Source organism: Schistocerca serialis, chromosome 8 (genome assembly GCF_023864345.2).
Source record: "Schistocerca serialis cubense isolate TAMUIC-IGC-003099 chromosome 8, iqSchSeri2.2, whole genome shotgun sequence".
Lineage (NCBI taxonomy): Eukaryota > Metazoa > Arthropoda > Insecta > Orthoptera > Acrididae > Schistocerca > Schistocerca serialis.
In genome coordinates, this window is record NC_064645.1 from 247,808,853 (window position 1) to 247,829,319 (window position 20,467).

Consider the following 20,467-nt stretch of genomic DNA (forward strand, 5'->3'; position numbering starts at 1 on the left):
TGTTAGCTATATGCCATGCTATGTGAGTCAGTAATGGTAAAAACAAACCACCCACAGTTTATGGAGTACGGACGCTTCAGAGAGAGGAGGGAGCCAGAATATCCATCCATCTTCGAGATCTTTCCTTGTCAACCGACTCCAGGTCCTTCCTCTCACATCAAGAAAGAAGAGAGTAATATGGACGATACTCGGAAGGACGGCCGTGCAGAGGTGAGCCAACATCAGTACTACCATGTATGCATCGCAGAATCAGTCATTCTCCCAGATAAATCTCTCATTTTTATACGTAGGATTAAGTGAGGAACTCACTTTATTTTAATCCATTAATACAAAGCAACACTGGTTACAATATTCTAAAATAAATGTAACATACAACGGAGTGAAAATAAGCTTCCGTTGTAAAGTTACCAAGGATTCGGAATATATCACCCCTTTGAAACATAAGCTAAAGACGCACGTTAACAGTTGATTCAGTCTTCCATGATTTCCCGTGTGCCTTCGACATGTTATCTGAAGTGTCCAGTATACGATGTATGACCATACGGAGTGTTAATTGAATACCTGGGCATAAAACTAAGCGCTGCTATAAACTGAAATGGGTATATGCTGTCAGTAATAAGGAGCCGAGAGCAGACATCGATTTCTGTTCAGTAGTTTGAGTAAAAATACACACGATACCAACGCGACGTTATGTGGATTACTGTTGCAGTGCTTGTGGCCCCTTATCAATGCGGCATACGGAATAAGGTTTAGAAATATGAAGAGTAGTTGATAAGAGAATATTTAACCAAACCAAACCACGCGAAGTTATGAGTAGAACGTGAGGGCTCTTGAACAAAAGCTGACGATATTGTCGTAGTGTCTTCCAGAATCGGATTCCGTGGTAGATTGGACGGCGTCATACAGCTTTATACGTACGTTCATGTGACGATGAGAGGATCGGGTGACAGAAATTAGGGTGGTAACAGAGAGTATTATAAATATAAATGTAGGTTCTCATTAGCAAATTTTCTTGTTCACAATTGCGTGCGTATTTTACTATGACCTTGCTGTACTAGTACTCCTGCTGTGCTGTCGCAATTAGTAATCAAGGGATCATCACAAACGCTATATACAAAACGGATCACAGACAATGCTAGGTGTTTTTCGAATCATATGTCTATTGACTTGTTTCATCTTTCTTCATGTGTTAATTATTTTATATCTTCCTGTGTACTACACAGTGCGTGGGCAACAATCTGCTTGTTGTATACTTAAATTTGCATATCTTCACATTTTCCCCCTTTCAAATGCGTGGTTTATTATTACTGGATGCCTTATCATTAGTCGTTTCGGCCAGCCCTGATTCTGTCGAGCGTGTACCATTAAAACATTCTGTCACCTTTTCTTTTGTGTGCCTTTCAGTTGTCTGTCTGACATAATTTTTGACAAATGTCTATAGCATCACATTTCACATTGGTTATTAGCCACAATTATGGTCTGCTTAATTAATATACCATCTGTTTAACGAAGCTAAGGCAGTTGCATAAAGTTTTCTTCTATTAGACATACGGCATCCTAGCTGAATAAGCGATAGTAAAATCAAACCATCTGCAGGGCCACGGTGTTGGGCGCGTCAAGAAGAGGAAGGCAGCCGAAGAAATACCACCGTCTGATGACCGCGAGCGCAAACACACAGAACAGCGTCGCCGTCGCCGCAAGAGACGTGGGAATAAACTGGCCGCCGCGCCGCAGGAGTGCCCTGCTGGGGTAAGTCAGCTTCATTACTGCCACAAAGGGCAAGCAGGGAGAGACGGACAGAGAGGATGAAAGATAAGGAGTCAGCCACTCTACCAGATCATGTCTATCGAGAATTTCTGACGCTGCAGACATGCCCCCTCGTCTATAAATTCAGGAAGGACAGTTTAAGGGATACACTTTATTACAATCAAATAATAGATTGGTTACAAGATGATGAGGTAAATCTCGGGTCGCACGGATAGTTATAACTGTGGGATAGCAAGGTTCGATATACAATATCCACGGCTTCGGAATATAACACTCGTGTGAAACACAGCAGCTTCAAACCGCTTCATATGTACGAATTATAGATCTGTAGCTGTGCGAGTCACAACTGACCATTGAGCACTGCCAGTCGGAGACACATCCGTCCATCAGTACTGCGGGTTCGAGGTAATGGTGTAATACTATCAGACGACTTTCAGTTTCGACGAATACACTACAGATGTAGCGCGTGTTCGAAGTGTGGAATGATGGGTAATGAAACCGTTGGACTCGTTGTAAACGCAAGTATGCCGATAACGGTTTTATATAATTTATGGAAACACGGAGAACCGCAATCCGATTGGCGGACGTGAATTTAACTGAGCACATTCTGATTTCGAGTATGTGCCTTAACCAACTATCCTCTCCATCTGCGTAAATTTTATGGTGGAAATACTATCTTTGTTCAGCCTGTCTATTACAGCCACATGAAATGTTGCCTATGTATTAGACCTGAGAGTTGAACTGTTCCATTGGTTGGTTCAGCAAAGGGCAGGTTAAGTACCTCTAGCTCCAAGCTGATTGCATCCTTAGCTATTTGCTAGCAAAGAAAGAGGAAGTTAGCTACACAGTAACCATAGACCGTGGTGTTATATAGTCGTCCAGTCAGTCCGAAACTGAGCAGAAATACAAGGGCGAGGACCTATCACATGAAAGAGAAAACTGCCTTGTACGTAAATAAGTGATATTAGCCCAAACTATTAGCGGAACTCAACACTTGAGTAGGGTACACAGGTACGAAACCCCAAGCTGGAAATCAATGACGCCCCAAATACCATCAATGACACTTATGAGGAAGTAAGGAACTAATAAAGCACTCGGAAACTGTAACAACAATTCAGCGATTTATGCCTGCAAGAAAGTAATGACTCATCTAACGTAGATGTTAGAAACGAAATAACTACCATAACATAGCAGAAGACTTGGTAAGAACTGGTCAAAGTTAGACTTCATGTATATTCCAATTGTATTAATGAAATCCCCTGTGACTGACACAAATGGCACAATGAGAACAACTTCAAGTTTTTTAAAACAGATCTGACACATGAAGAGAATCAGTTATACCTTCGGCGGTCTTTTCTGGTTTCTTACAACTCAATCAACAATTCTTCACGTGATGAGATAAGCATGACTTCGCAACTACATAACTTATCCAGAGTATTTGTGTGAAATAGTAGTAGGACCAGAAGGTAGAACACACGCGATATCAATGGCAGAAATCTTGAAAAAGTGTTACTGCCTCTCACTGGAGAGAATCAGGGATGGTCCAGGAGTGTTGGTGCAGGTTCTGATAGGGTTGCTGCGAGGACCAAACTGGATGTCATCCCATCTGTATGTCCACTTCACCCGCGATCAGCGTAAATACTGAAGAGCTACCACCTAAAAATACTAGATAAGAGCAAGAGCTCTAATATAATAAGTGTGAATTGACAAAATTGTCCTGCGTTAATAGCCTTAGAGGTGTTATAGGGGCTCTGATACTACAAATGAACAGCGTGTCACTAAATACTTCCAATATAAGCAGTAATGTATTATCAGGGAAACTGACATATAGATAGTTAACAACTTCACATGATTCACTTTTAATTGAAAGTAATACTTAACTTTGGTGGCACAAGATTCTGCGTAATAATGTAAAAATAAATTACGTTTTCGTTAGGAAAATCCCTTTGTGAGGTTACGACGAAGTCATCGACATACTTCTGTTGAAGTCAGAAGTATCTGCGCCGTGTGAACTTACCGATAAAAAAATCGCTTCCTATAGGATCATATGAGTTTAATTAAAGGTATTGGGCAAAGAAAAAATTAATAAATTGAATTTATTTAAAAGATTTTGGTCATAACGGTGTTATAAGACGATAAAGTTGGGAGTTTATGATACTACTGAATGAAACAATGGTCACTATAGGACTCGATGTATTACACTTGGTTACAGATGTCATGTTAAACACAAGCGCACAAGGACAGGAAACTATTATGTTCATTAAGTATAAAATTAGGTCATAGTATAATTAAAATTCCCATTCTTTGGCAAAGATAGGATAGTGACATTGGGGAAACTACCAAGTTCGCAAAAGTTGCACAGTGCTTCCAGAATATTAATCAGAGATGAGAGGAACAAGTACAGAAATACTCGTGCTTGCACCCACTGTCTTGACTGAATACATGTTGTGTTCGAGATTGCCAGTAAACTCAATTGAGCTGAAAAGATGGAAGTCATAACGCCAGTCGGAAATCTTTACGTACGTCCTGTAACTAGTGAACGCCGCTGTTGCTCACCATACTTAGCATTACCTGTGGCCACGGGCGGCTGCCGTAGTGGCTGCAGCACTCTCAGTCATCTGACCTGTACTGAAGACTGCTCTCCCTGAGAGCCGAGACTCAATGTGCCTCTCTCAACTGGTGTGTCCGCTGGCGAGTCTCTGATGGAAGTTTGCTCTACAGAGCGCTCCCAATAAGGATAAGAAATTTTATTTGCTTTTCGGAGTGTGCGTGGTTACGGATAATCAATGACTGTTATTCTTCTGAGTACTAACCAATCAGATTCCTTCTAACAGTATAAAAATCTCCTTCCCTATTCAGTTTGATATAATAAACCAGTCGTGAGGTTCATTGAGCTGGAGCTCAGAAACAGGCAACTTTTAACACCATCTGTCCTGTATCACGTTTAGCCAATCAGGCCTTCTTCATGTAGACACATGCGAGTTCTGTTCATCCACTCTATAATTTATTTACTTTATCCTGAGTTAACTGTTCTACTGTTTTTTAGCAGAGTCAACAACAGTTCAGTTAGCTTCGCAGCAGCCTGACATCCAGATGGTCTCTTCTTCTACTTCAATCTAAAGACCTTACCTTTGCACTGTCGTGGGCCTAGCAGTTCCCAAAACATGGGCTTCCTGCAGGGTGCAGAGAATTACAATACCGCACACCCTGTAGCTGCTAACTCGCGACGTGCCTCCTCTGCGCCAGTGGACACGCCAAGTTAAAACTTACAAATCAGCTTTCCATCGCTTAGGATGCAGACACGGACAGTGCCTCTGCCGTGGATCTCACGCCACATGCTCTATACTGTGGCCTGACACCGACACACGCTCCCTTCTTCTGGTGGCCTGTGTTCAACGTGTAGTCAGCAGGATTTCCAGCTATGCATTTAAACAATCGCCCAAATACAGGAAATTATATGGAAATCTAGTGTTAGATACGACAATCACTGACGTTAGTTTCAGCAAAAACTCCTGTTTCTAGCTGGGAACTGATTTAGATTCGCTGGATTTATGAAGTTAGAGGTGTTTGATTATGGCACCAGACAGGGTTTACATAAACGTTCACACAAAATCCTGTTTTCAGTTACATGCTATATTTACTATGTATTTTGGTGTACATAGGTACGTGCCGCACTGTTGTAAGTAATAGACAAAAAACCTTCGCAAACGTTACATACAAAACAGACCACGATAAATGTCTCATGTGGTTAGATCTATCAGTTTGATGGCTGGTTCCATTCTTCTGCGTGAGCTAAACTCTTTGTCTTCTTGCACGTTATGCACTGCTTCGATACTAAATTGTTTCTTATATTCCAATGTATGCACATCTTCTCAGCTTTTCCTTTCAAGTGCCTGCGTAACTATTCATGGATGCGTTATAAATAGTCGTGTCAATCTACCACTAATCATCGTCCTTTCATTCTTGTATGCCCCAGTTCTCTACCTCATTTAAAACCTCTGTTTTTAACTGAAATCTTCTTATAACCTGCATTTAAGAGCTGCTAATTTAATATATAATCTGTTTACGAATTCTAAATGAAGTGTCTAAATTTTTATGTCTGATTGACATGTGCTATCCTAGCTGAGTAAGTAACGATAGGATCAAACTACCCACAGGTCCACGTCATTGGGCGTTTCAAAGTAAATAAGGTCCTAGAAGAAAATTCACCATTCAAGATTCAAGACAACGACCTGAATTCTGAAAGTGAGATTCGCTCCAAGGAAGAAGAGATTGTACTGGTAGATGCAGCGCAGGAGGGCCCAGCTGAGGTAAGTCAGCATCATTACTGACATTAGAGTAAGTGTGAGTATATGGTCTGACAATTTGAGAGCGATGAGGAAACAGTTACATCTCTGATTGTACGCATTGCGGAATTAAACTCTTAGGCAGAACACATCAGTCGAAAAAATATCATGATTTCCACTATCTCCATGACTATAAAATGCAATTGACCCTCAAGTTTACGTAAAGTATTAACAGACTGATTCACGATATTAGAATCTAATAACACCAGCAATCGTTGGTTCGAAGACCCTAATGTATATATAAAGCACTACTCAGGGAATGTAAGATACCATTGTAAAACTGTCACGGGTTCGGAAATATCACTGGTGTTACAGATGGCAGTCTATACCGATTTCGTATCCACCAGCTGTAGAACTCTGCCATGACTGGTATCAGCAGTCGGAGAGACATCCGTTGATCAGTGCTGCACGTACCAAGTAACAGTGTAAGATCAGCAGCTGAACTTCAGTTTGCAACAAAGTCGTAATCGACTTAGTGCAACTTATGGTATTTTCTGTGGAATTCCATTTATGATTGGCTTGTCTCTCACAGAGATGTAAGACTTCGCCAAAATATCCTACTGAATCATAGCTGAAAAATTATACTGGTTGGTAGTGAGGATAAGAATGTCTGGCTTCAGTGCGATTGCTGCCGTTGCCATTTGCTATCAAGAATAGCGGAAGTTCTTTAGATGCTTCTCTGTAATGCAAATCTGGACCACAGTAGCATACACTCGTCTGATCAGTCGCACCTTAAACAGTCACATTAGCGCAAAGAAATATCACAATCAAAGGCATAACTTCGTACGCACTTATATACAAATAAGTGCAATTAAGCAAACCTCTTAGTGGAGAAGAGCACTTCCGCGTGCTACGAAGGAATGAGTGGGTGTGAATCCAGGAGCTGGAAATAACTGACGGCAAGAATACTCACAAAGAACTTATGAAGCGCTATGAAACGGATATACCAGTTACACCACTTCAACACTGTTGCCTACAAGAAGGTAATATATAACACGGACGGCTGAAATGCAATAATTACTACATCTAGTAAGTTCGCTTGATAACGGTGCTTGCGTGTGAACTTTTGAAACAACTGAGCAGGATAAAGTCGGCCTCATAAACTTTCCAACTGTATTAATAAAAGATCATCTTATCCCAACAGAGACGTCACACAAGAACATTGTCATCTCTCTCTTTCAACACTGCTCACACAATAAGAGCCACTGATACAATTTCGTGGAGCGTCTTTTTCTCTGTTACGATCCTTCATCGAACGTTGAAACAAACGTGATCTTGTAAAAGGATTCTCAATTCACTTGATGGTAAGTGGACTGGCACAGGTTTGTGAGAAAGTGTCACTGTCTCTCATTGGGGCGAATCATGGATTTCACAGGAGTCTCCATGCAGGTTCTGCTAGAGATAAAATGAGGACCAAACTGGAAGGACTCCAGTCCCTCATTGTTAAGTGAGCACTTGGCCACGGTATTTCGTCTACTCACCCCAAGATTTTTGCCTTAACTGTATCAGCGTAAATGTTAGGAAGAAATGGGGGTGGCTTTCATCTGCATCTCGCTTCTAGTATTTCTGCATCTTTTTAACTCCTCTCTGTCTTCGTGTTCTGTAGTTTTGGCTTGGGCGCATATGACCGCAGTTCTTTTTGATCCTTAGAGCAAAACAAAACCAAACCAAACCAACCTTCACCTAACACTGTAATATCATCAGAAAATCTCATCATGTCTATTATCTTACCTTAAATTTTAATTCCTACTACAACTCATAGTTTGTCCCTGAATTCATCTAGTGCCTTCTGAATGTATCCGATGAACAAGATAGCAGAAAATGAGTAGCCCAGTCGTACACCTGATGTAACAGTGGCTTCCTCTTGATGTTATCCACATCCTATCACAGCCATCTTTTCTCAGTAAAGTGACTGCAGTACTCTTTTGTCCTGTCACCTGTCTACCCCATCAAATATTTTCTCTTGGTAAATGTAGGCAATATACAGTGCCTTGGGAGGAATGATAAATATTCAGAGATTCGGCAAGAACGATCATTTGTAGCAGAAGAGTCCAGCAAACATGGACTAAGATTCGTAGCTTAAGAGCTACAAGTGCTTGTTTTGTGGAGGAGATGTGTTTCACAACAGCGAAGCTGCACAACTGCCCAAAGTTCTGAAAGTGAGTACTTTACAGCCAATGATTACAGGAAATTTTTTTCGTGATTTGAGTCATACTTACGCCCCTCAAAATATCGAAGGCCAAGACGTTGCAGTAGAAGAGGTTTTGTTACAGTATCGAAGATGAAATGCTCACAGGTTTAGTAGACTTTTAAGCTTCAAATGATCGCTTCTGCCATACACCTGAATACTGACCGTCTCTCCTAGGATACTCTGCTGCCTTCTTGACTCTTCCTTTGTCTTGTCTCAGGTATTATCTGTAACCCGAGTATTGCTTCTCATTTATCTACACCTCTTCTAAAGCTAAATTGGTCTTCCGTATCTTGCACACCTATCCTTTCTTCGAACCTCCATACAATGATAGAGGACAAGATCTGGGTGGATTGAGTCATCAAATTGAGAATGCTACATTGTTCACATTTGTTTGCAATTTCTTTATTTTGTGTTGGAGCTGTAGCACATTCTTCGAAGTTTATTGAGTGTTCCCTGGTTTCGTATATGGTTGTGAGACTTGGGACAGTTCTTCATGTAGCTGTTGTCTAGCAGCCTTGACGAGTTCTGCTGGTTTATCACCATCTTTAATGGATTTTCCGTGTTTTAGATGCTTGACTACGAGATAAAATAGATCACGCGGGGAACAGACTCCCTCCTCTTCCGGATTGCTTGTCTCAGCATTCTCCAGTCCCTTATCTTCACTATTTCTTGCATACGACTTTTCAAGGCTTTGTTTCCGCCATTCTACGACATCTTTATGATTATAGAACAAGAACCACGTGAGGGCGTAGCAGGTAGCTTGAAATACATTAAAGGGTTACGAAAATATACTCTACTTATTGAAACAGGTGTAACACGTCCACGTAGCGGCAGAGTGAAAATATGCCGTGTGTTACACCAAACATCGTGCGCAACATAAAACAAAAAATTGCAATAGACGTGTTGCCAAATGCTATGACAATAACAGTCTAGAACAATCAATTACAGAAGATTAAAAAAATCAAAGTGTGCTGAATGTTAGAAGGGTAATGAAACTATTGAATGTGGAGTTACAGGGACTGCAGTTTTATTACTTACGATGAGTTAGCCAATGCTACCAGAATGCACGACGATAGGATCTTTTGCGCGTGAGGGTATATCCATGGAGTCTAGGCCTCTCTTCTTCAAAGAATAACATCAATACGGCCATTTCCCCTTGGCAAGTAAGGGCCAGGCAACTGTTAGAAAATCTTCACGTCGTGGTGTTGTTGATGATGCAGTCTCCGTTTGAAGTATGATGAGATGCAGGTTCCCACGGTAGTCTATCCTATGAGAGGCTTGTTGCTTCTCCCTAAGTGCAGCAGCCGACATTCATTTCAGTCTGCATACTGTGTTAAACTCTTGTTATGCACTCTACCTGTACAAATTTTACAACCCCTCTCCTTCTCTCCAAACTCACCCTCTCGCATCACCCTGTTAACTACATAAGGTCGTATGATATCGTACGATGAATACTAGAAACTGATCCCAGCTTTCAGTCTAAAGACTTTTTCCTCCATTTAGATTCAATACCTCCTCGCAAGTTACACGCTGTACGCAGTTTATCTTCAGAACTCTCCTGGAGCAGTGTATCTAAACTATATATTCCATTCTTTCTGAACTATCTTCAGCGTTCCACTCATGTACATGGCTACACTATAGACAAATACCTCGAGAGAAGACTACCTAGAACTGAAATTTATATTATAGGTTAACTAATTTCTGCTTTTCAGAAACGTCTTTCTTGCTGTTGACATCCTGATGTTTACATGTTCTCTACTTTGCTAATAAGCTGTTACTTCTGCCCAAGCAACAAAGCTCAGCTTACTTCTCTCAGTGTCATTTGTTAATATTTTTTCACCTTCAACTTCTAATTCAATTCTTACGCAATTTACTATCCTACTTTTACTTTTGCTAGTATTAATTGATAATTCTTTTCAAGACATTAATAATATCGTTCAACTGATAATCAAAGGAATTTGGTGTATCTGACAGAACTGTAATGTCATGAACTCAACTCAAAGATTTATTTTTTCTCCCTGAGCCTTAATCTCCATACCTAATTTTTGTCTACATTCCGTACTCCTTGCTGAATTGCTAAGTTACAAACGTATCTCACTCCCGTCTCAGCTATTGTATGCCTGCGAGATCCTGAGACCTTTATAATTGCACTTTGTTTTATACACAAGTTTTAGATAACCTCACTCCCTGTATTTTATCTCCGTGACCCTCAGAAATTGAATTCCTACTGATTTACTTTTAGCTTGCAGCAGTCTGTCTTCACAGACCTAAGGTTGGAAATGACTTACTCGTCCCCATACTTCCGCGCAACCTAAATTCAACCCCCAGAAATCCTTCGCAACCAATGTCTTCATTAATTCGTATTAGGGTTTTCGTGACCATTTTGTTAACTTTGAAACTTGTCAGCATTTGACCTGTCTGGGAATGGGATTATTACATTTTTTCGAAAGTATGAGTGTATTTTAACTGCGTAGGATGTTTTATACATCACGTGGAACAGACCTTTTTCAGGTTCCCGACCAGTGATCTTAACAATTTTGAAACACTGTAGTGACGCCAAGAGTCTTTCTCCGAATTGGGGCTTTTACTGCTGTGTGAAGCTCTTTTCAGAGTTCCGTATTTCACTTCGAATCTTCATCCACTTTCTTTTTTTAAGTTGGTTTACTTTGTAGGACACATTCATACGTTAAATACAGCTTTCTGACTTCCGTCCTTTCATTCGTATCGGCTTGCCAGGTAAGCGTTTGATATTTATGCATCTGAATCTCTCTCCTCTAACGGTTTCCATAATTTTCCCATATATCGTATCTAACTTTCCGATTGTTACACACGTTTCTATTGTTTCGCATTTCTTCTGCATCCAGCCTTGTTTTCCCGGTTTCAGTTTACTGCAAAACTTATTTTTACTTGTGTGTATTCACGTTTGAGGCTTCATTTCCTGTTTTTCTTTTTTAATTTTCTTCTTTAAACAGTTAAAATCAGTATCTGGTGAATTAGGCAATAATTCTATTGCAAATAATCTTTTTGCCCATTTAATTCTCTACTGCCCTCTCTATTTCATGTGTTCGAGTTTTCCATTCGTCTTCTAATGCGATGCTTCCCCTTTCTCAGTGGGTTTTGGACTTATCTCGGACCATTTTCCCAGGTTTCAATCTTTCTGCAGCTTCTTCAATTTCAATTATCCATGTATACACAAAAAAGTATGGATACAGTCAATAACTGCTCCTGGAAAGAAAAACGAGTTTAAAATCTGGTTTTCAAATCTCTGTCTTGTTAATACGCAATCTGAGCGTGGTTGAAAATATTGGGAATAAGAGCAAATGGGGAATTATGCGTCATTTGCGAATCCCCAAACCATATAACGCTTGTAACTGACACAGTTCTTCGTCGGGTGGTAGTGTCACTTTCCGAGTCTATACTAGCACTACTGAAGGCGAAAAGACCGACATACGCAAAATTTTCATCCCGTACTTCGGTTGGCGTGTACAGGTCATCTGAAGTATGGGATGACATATCATGTATGTAGATCTTTCCGCCTTCGCTAGTAATACTATCTACATAAGAACAGAATGTTAGTAGTAGCGGAGGCGAAAGAAACAACATCTTTAAAATTTGTAATCCGTACTTCACTTGATATATACAGTTCAAATGAAGAATAGGATACCAATGCTAACGAAAATGATGAAATCTACGTATGTTAAATTTTTATTCCATACTGCAACTAACCTATACATATCGACTGAATTTCGAGATACTCTACCGTATCTTCCTTCGTCGTCGGCGTTGTCGTTGTTGCCGTAAGGCACCATTATACCAAGAGGAAAGGCGCGTCGATCTTAGAGCGTGAGATATGATAGCCTTAAGCCATTGACAACACACAACGGTCACGGTAGCACCTGATTCCAGAATAGCTGCAGTAGTTAGGATCTACGAACTACCCCCTCTTGACTAGGTCCCCAAAACTTAACTCGTAACGAGATCCCATCGAAGCAAATTGTGTCGTCTATAAAGGCTTCGTACAACGAGAAGAAATGTTACAGTTTATGGAATAATAACAGATACGACCAAACTGTCTTGTTTCTTCTGTTTTATTTAACATAACTTTATTCACAGTTTTATTTCCCATTCACCACTCATTCACCGAAAGCGTTTGATGAACAGTTTTGGTTGCTTGACACCAACAGCCAATGATAATGATACAGTTTTTCTCCTTTTCATAAATTGAAGCCCACTCTCCGCGATATAATTAAAAAAAAAAAAAACCGGTCTCAATACCGCGTCCCTCGTGAGATGCGTATAGATTTATCCCGGAATTGACCGCCCTGTAGGTGTACTCAATTTATGACCACACTTCGCTATCCGCGATTTCGCGTAACTAAATGTCCATTTGTTAGTGTGATTGTATACCGTAGTTATTTAAAACTCGCCCCTATATTTTTTCACTACGCACAGTTAGCACTTATTTACTTGTTTATTTCTAAGAGTAAACGGAAAAAAAGACGCCGTATCATCGGCTTCGTCGATATAAAGCAAAACACCTTAATATGCCCAATTTTACCTCTTCTTATAGGATCGGCTACCTTACTCATTACTTTACTACATATTATTTCCAATAACACTAAACAGGTATCGCCGTTATATTTTAATTGTATTCAAAAGCATGTTATTATTATTATGAGCGACCAAATTGTAACAAATCGCGTGGCGTGCGTTTTTAACGATAGTTTTACACTCGCCCAGTATTTATTCAGGCAATATTATATATAAATATACAGACAAGACCGAAAGATCGATCTCTACCGTAACCAATAGGGGCAAATACGCTATTCAAGTTCCGTTACATCTATCTTGACTCGTAATGTTACAATACGACTTATATATATGTCAACTGAGGTATTCTACGCTACCAGAACTACCATTATTTTTTTCCCCTTTTTTTTACAGAAGTACTAGGACTCAAACAAGCGATATCCTTGAGGTTATGGTCGAAGTATTACTAGACGTTATATATGTCTACCGATATGTCTACCACGTGTTTCCCTCTCCTGCATTCCTTTGTTTATGAACACTTGTCTCCACTGTTAAATCTGTGTAGTACATCATCTCTGGAAAATTCTGACGTCATTGGTCAGAGCCGATGGGTTGTATCCAGTTCTTCAGTAGGCCCGACACTTTTTGTTACAGACATGCTGCCAGTATGAGAATCTTAACGCTACGTTATTGCGCAGTCGGTGATATTGGAAGACCCTCTTTTTCATACCATACACTAAGTCATCAGCTTCTAATGCTTGTGCGGTATTAGTATTCCAAAATCTTACTTACTACCTGTTAAACATTATCACTATTATTCAAATTATGTATTTCTTTTTTACTCTGACAAACACTGATGCTCCATATATACCACTCGTTCACCGTAACGTCTGAAATCTCTTACCCATTATTATTGCATATTATAAGTTCTAGTGTATAATGTTGTATCTAGTTTAACCAAGCACCTAACACTATCTGGGTTGCCTAGGTGGACGGTGCCAAGGTGGATCAAGAGGAGGAGAGAGTAGCTGAGTGTCTCGTGGATGCCGTCAAGATGGAACAACCATGCCAAGAATTAGAGGAGGAGGAAGCCGAGAGTCTTATGTGTTCTGCCAAGATGGGTGAAGCGTATGGAGAGTGTCAGGAAGGGGCAGGTGAGGGTCTTGTGGATGCTGCTGTGTTTGACCCAGTATGTGGAGATGATGAGGAAGGGGCAGCTGAGAGTCTTGTGAATGCTGCTGGGATGGAAAAGGCCCATAAAGATTTAGAGGAAGAGGCAGCTGAAAGTCTCATGAGTGCTGCCAAGATGGGTGAAGCCTGTGGAGATATTGAGGAAAGGACAGATGATGGTCTCGTGGATGCTGCTGTGTTTGACCCAGTATGTGGAGATGAGGGGGAAGGGGCAGCTGAGAGTCTTGTGAATGCTGCTGGGATTGAACAAGCCCATCAAGATTTAGGGGAGGAGGCAGCTGAAAGTCTCATGGGTGCTGCTGCTGCCAAAATGGGTGAAGCCTGTGGGGATATTGAGGAAGGGGTTGCTGTGTTTGACCCAGTATGTGGAGATGATGAGGAAGGGGCAGCTGAGAGTCTTGTGAATGCTGCCGGGATGGAACAAGCCCATCAAGATTTAGATGAGGAGGCAGCTGAAAGTCACATGGGTGCTGCTGCTGCCAAAATGGGTGAAGCCTGTGGAGATATTGAGGAAGGGGCAGCTGAGAGTATTTGGAGGCAACCCTCGGGTGCAGCATGCACCAACTGAAAAAATGTTCGTTTGTTCCAAATGTTCTTATTTGTGTTTCTTTTTTTGTTCTCTGTGTTATTTGTTTCGTTTTGTGTTTAGTTTTTTGCTGTGTTCATTTAATGTTGTTTCTGTTTATTAATTTTTCAATTTTCATCAACATTCCTTGGTTTATTTAACGCAAAAAAATAAATTTTACGTATTTCACCAACTGTTCTCTCATTTTTTAGTGGACATCTGCAACAATAATAGTTGCCGACTTGAAAGTACGTTTCATTTTCAGTTTATTCTATAGGTGACTGTCGTCCTGTCGTTATAATGAAATTAACAATAGGCAAAACTCGGGGCTCAGTCGAAGGCATTTATGAAGCTCATTTCAGTGGCATTGAAAGGTCTGTGATATATACACGATAATAGTCATTGGCAAGTGCTACATTCACTTCTGTACTGCAAACCTCAAGTAGTGCCGATTTACACTGTCTGATTTTATAGTTATTAGCGAGTGTTAGGTAACCAGCCGCAATATCGTTGGCCCGATGTCTCTAATGACTCTGGATAGGATCATGGCCTGGACAGTTGACAGCACTTGTGACCAATCTGCGTGAGTGTATTTCATGGCCGCAAAACGTATGCAAGTGCGGTGGATGAAAAATTCCGGAAGACTATTGCAGAGATTGCTGTAATCTGTTCTCCCCCATGCATCTAACTTCTTTGTAGTAGAAGCGAATGTTCTTAAATCTGAGAGTTGACAGATTTGGAATATACTGTGTGTGACCCTCCGTGCTTCTCCACTGAGTATCTTTCTAGTTTGTTTAAGAATCAGGTCACGAATTGCTGAAATATGCTAACAGAATCAAGCTGCCGTAGAGGGAATTTGTCTCCCATGGGTTGCTGGTATGAGTAGCTACATGATTCTGCGCGAATAATAGATGAGCAGTAAGTTCGGTTGTTTCAGTTTTCCTCTCGTTGTATCTCGGGTAATTCCTTAGAGAGGAGAAATAGGGCAGTTGCGGTGCTGGGATCAATCTTGCAGTAGGAAGAACCTATATTTAGAAGTCCAAATTCGAGCACGTATCCTTCTCTGACTAGCTTCTCATGTGAATAGCATTGTAATATAATTCGCTCTAACGAGAAAGGAATGTATCGTATATCAGTTTGATTATCCCACTCATTCCTATCCTCAGTGAGTATTCTTACAATATGTTCTCATCAGCATTACCAGAGCCATGGCTTGATGAGGGAAGTATGCCAAAGGACCGAGTTATTTACGGTTAGTGGACTGCGAAATACACACGTGAGCAACAGATTTTTTTCTTTCTTCTTCGCCAATGTGTATTATTTGAAAGTAAATGTTTGGCGGGAAAACAAAGCATGAGACTTTGTAAGTACGTACAGTATATGTAATGCGTGATTTACCACCTCAGTTAGCTAAATGGTCTCACCATTATTTGATTTAGTACATTGGACATGGGAGGGAAGTGTTCTCAATAACTAATTGGCCGCTTTTATAGCTGGGCCGTAATACAGTCACTCTAAAACTCATAGAAATCAGCTGGTGCACCATACGCCTACCAGCCATTGTGGGCAAGCAGAACGGAGACTGAACATTTACAAACAGTACATACAGAGAGCACATCTGCGTGTTGGTTGTAAAAGTTAAGCAAGTAGCCGTAAGAACAAAAAGAAGGTGAGCTCATCGGTATTTCGGCCTAACAGAACTCACGCCAATGCACAGGCCAAAAACGGAGGAACCTCATTGTCTATGTAGTTGTGACCAAGTGCGAGCATAGTAGAGAAATTGTATATACCTTACTCACAGCGACATCTTCCTTGTATCGACTTCAACCGACAAGAAACATTTATATCAAATTCAAGTTAACACACCCACACTGCCTGATCTGAAAACTGTGTAAGAAGAGTAGATACTCATTGTCTGCACAGTCCTGCCCACATGGCCTTATTAAGACGATGGTATACACATTACTCACTATTCAACAGTTCTTGATTCCGATAAGATTCGCACACTAATATAAAATTCACGCACTAATATTCTTTTCCGATTTATATTTGCACACACATTCTGCCTTATATGAAAGCCTTTCATGAACGATGAGAGCTCGTTGTCCGTACAGCCATGGCCCGGTGGTACATTGAGAACCGTAGATATTTAGTAATGCCCATAAATTAAGGATAATTGCAGAATGCGGTGCCAAACAACGTGGCACTACACAAAATTGGCGGTAATAGCATAGGAACATACGGAACACACACGATACAGATCTGTAAGTCCACGGTATTGGTGATAAGTTGAGAAAACCGTCCCGAAACACATATGCTACAAAACGCTACTGTTTCCTGCGCATGTACCCCGACATCGATATGGATTATGGTCACCATGCACACAATCACAGGCCGTACGGCGTGTTGGCATACTCTGGATCAGGTGGTCGAGCAGCTGCTGGGGTATAGCCTCCCATTCTTGCACCAGTGCCTATCGAAGCTCCTGAAGTGTCGTAGGGGTTTGAAGACGTGCAGCGATACGTCGACCGAGAGCATCCCAGACGTGTTCGATGGGATTTAGGTCTGGAGAAGAGGAAGGCCACTCCATTCGCCTGATATCTTCTGTTTCAATGTACTCCTCCACGATGGCAGCTCGGTGGGGCCGTGCGTTATCATCCATTAGGATGAAGGTGCACTCCTGAAGAGGCGGACATACTGGTGCAAAATTACGTCCAGATGCGCCCGACGTGTTACAGTTTCTCTGTCAAAAACATGCAGGGGTGTGCATGCACCAATCATAACCCCACCCCACACCATCAAGCCACGACCTCCGTAAGGTCCGTTTCAAGGACATTAAGGGGTTGGTATCTGGTTCCTTGTTCACGCCAAATGAAAACCCGGCGAGAATCGCTGTTCAGACTATAACTGGACTCGTCCGTGAACATAACCTGAGACCACTGTTCCAATGAACATGTACTGTGTTCTTGACACCAGGCTTTACGGGCTCTCCTGTGACCAGGGTGTGAGTGGAATGCACGTTGCAGGTCTCCGGACGAATAAACCACGTCTGTTCAGTCGTCTGTAGACTGTGTCTCTGGAGACAACTGTTCCAGTGGCTGCAGTAAGGTCCCGAGCGATGCTACTTGCGGTACTCCGTGGCCGTCTGTGGGCACTGATGGTGAGATGTTGGTTTTATTGTGGTGTTGTACACTGTTGATGTCCCGTGCTGTAGCGCCTGGACACGTTTCCTGTCTGCTGGAATCGCTGCGACAATCTTGAGATCACACTTTGTGGCGCACGGAGGGCCTATGCTACGACCTGCTATATTTGACCAGCCTCCAGTCGCCCTAGTATTCTACCCCTCATTACGTCATCAGTATGTGTTCTTCAAGCCATTTTCAACACACAGCCACCATTAGCACGTCTGGATACGCCTGCACACTTACTTGCTGCAGCGTACTCTGACATGCACCAACAGACCTCTACTTATGTGGACTGCTGCCAGCGCCACCGTGCGGCGACCGCAGGTCAAATGCACCGCATGGTCATACCCCGAGGTGATTTAAACTCGCAGACCGCCCACCAGAGCGGTGTTTCACCATGTATCAGCATTATTCTGAATTTTTGAGTATGAGTGTAGTTTACTGACAGTGAGATGATTCTTCATTGTAAGAACGTTCGCACTATAATACTTTACGCACGAAAACATGCAACTTGTTCGCTATGAAGAGGCCGGGGTAAAGTGAAAGTTAATTATCTGTGCGGCCATGAACGATGGTCTATGGAAGGCAATGGCTGGTACGTTACTCACAAAGGAATCATCAGTTGACCCTATACAGATTGCTGGAAAAATGAGAAAGGAGCACCTGTAATTAAATAACGATAACATCAGCAGTCCTAAAGCTAAAGGCTTGGCCGAATCTTCACGCATACTGATGATTCAGTGCCTGCGCAATGGAGTTTCCATCAGACTATGATCTCCCCGTGGAATATACCACAGACATAAAAATTAATGGGCGTTGCAACACTTCCCTGCTATTAACAGACCTGCAAGAAAAGGGATTGTCCAGTTACTTGACTAAATTACCCAGTCTTGTACCGTAGACAGCAACCTGAACGGAGCGACCGTTCCCTTAAAAGACTAAGACACAATGCCCATCGTGGGAACACATGAGGCAGCATCCACCCTCTGGCCCAGGGTGGGGCAAAATGAATCACTTCCGTGACCAACAATGATCCCCGTCATACCTACTTTGTTAGCAGTTTTTCCCAATAACTTAAGTTGGTGACAACTTGACACTGCACATGCATTTATGGATGTCTCTGACTCACTCCATGCCATCTACTTATTAATAAAATGAGTACACATAATGGGAAAAAGGGGAGTATGTGCACAAATTAATGACTGAACTGGTTATTCTCAATCTTCATCAAGAGACTACTGGTACATTGAATAGGTAAACTTATTAAAAATGTAGTATTATTGATACAATTAAAATGAAGTACTATTTGTATAATGTAAGTTACACCAAAAGCCGTAGTACTTAACGGTACCTACGGTAGCCTGTCAGCATTAACGTAATTTTGCAACCATTATCTTATACAGACCTCAAATGTTTAGATTAATTAAACTGTTGATTAAATGAACCGCCTCCTTCCATGACCATGGGCGAATGGTCATTTTTATCCAATGTGTACAAACTCGTGTTATCGAGATACAGAACTCGAGTCGGAGGACAATACAGACTGATGTATCGAGATATTCTGACTCTGCTAGACGTTACTTATTCGCTGGGTATACCAACTGTGCTGATTCTATCTTGCTAATCGTTTAATATTAGAGTGGGGTTGCCAGCGCACGTCTAACCTACACTCGTCATCACCGTGCCTATTTATCTCGTTTCGTAATGTCCCTCTCCTCCAGTTCACGACAGTAATTTACCCTCCATGAAAATTGAAACAGCATGTCAGAGTACAATATTAAATTGGCCATTAAAACGAAACAGGCAATCGCTATCCTTAATCTCAGTACCTTCCACTTTCTAACGGTGCTGCAAATTAAGTATTACCTTATCTAAACTAACTGAATTTTTAATACACTATGTGAAAATATCGATAATATTTGTGTATATTACAATATTTCAGTGTCTAAAATATATCTGTTATGCATCGAAACGCACATGACACTATTGCTGATCAAAATGCAAAATTTGATTACTGTACACATCTCGTAATTGCCTGTAGTACTTAACAAAAAACGAAAGGATATTGGCATTCCTATTTTAGACCTACTTGAGGCAATGAACTCTCTGAACAAAGGTCGAATGTTCATCACCTGACATGTTACGTTTTTCAGTAATGCTTCATCTCACTGAGCACTTTTATAGGAAGGGGGGAGATAAGATTACGTTTCTTGTTATTCACTTCAAAAATATAATCGATGCTATTCAATGCTAATACTATTTACTATATGCGTTAACGTACATGTGATAACGTGTTTAACCGTCAGTGTTATATTTTTATGGCGCTTCATCACACACGCTATATTAAAAATGACACTTTATGACGAGATATCTAATACGTTGTATGACTTGCAGTGCAGATTATGGTAATACACAAGGAAAGCTTCATCATGTTCCCAATACAAGATGCAAACACACAACATGTCCGAAGGAAAGATCGTATAACTTCCACCTGGTACCTAAAACCCTGAATGTGGATTCTCAAATTGTTTGAAACAATAATAGTATATCCACATTGAAACTGTGATATAACTGTACAAAACACATGTGCTGTTCTAAAATAAACCACGCACGGTCTAGGGAGTCATGCCACGGTCCGGGCGGCTACCTCCGTTGGAGGTTCGAGTCCTCCCTCGGTCATGGGTGTGTGTGT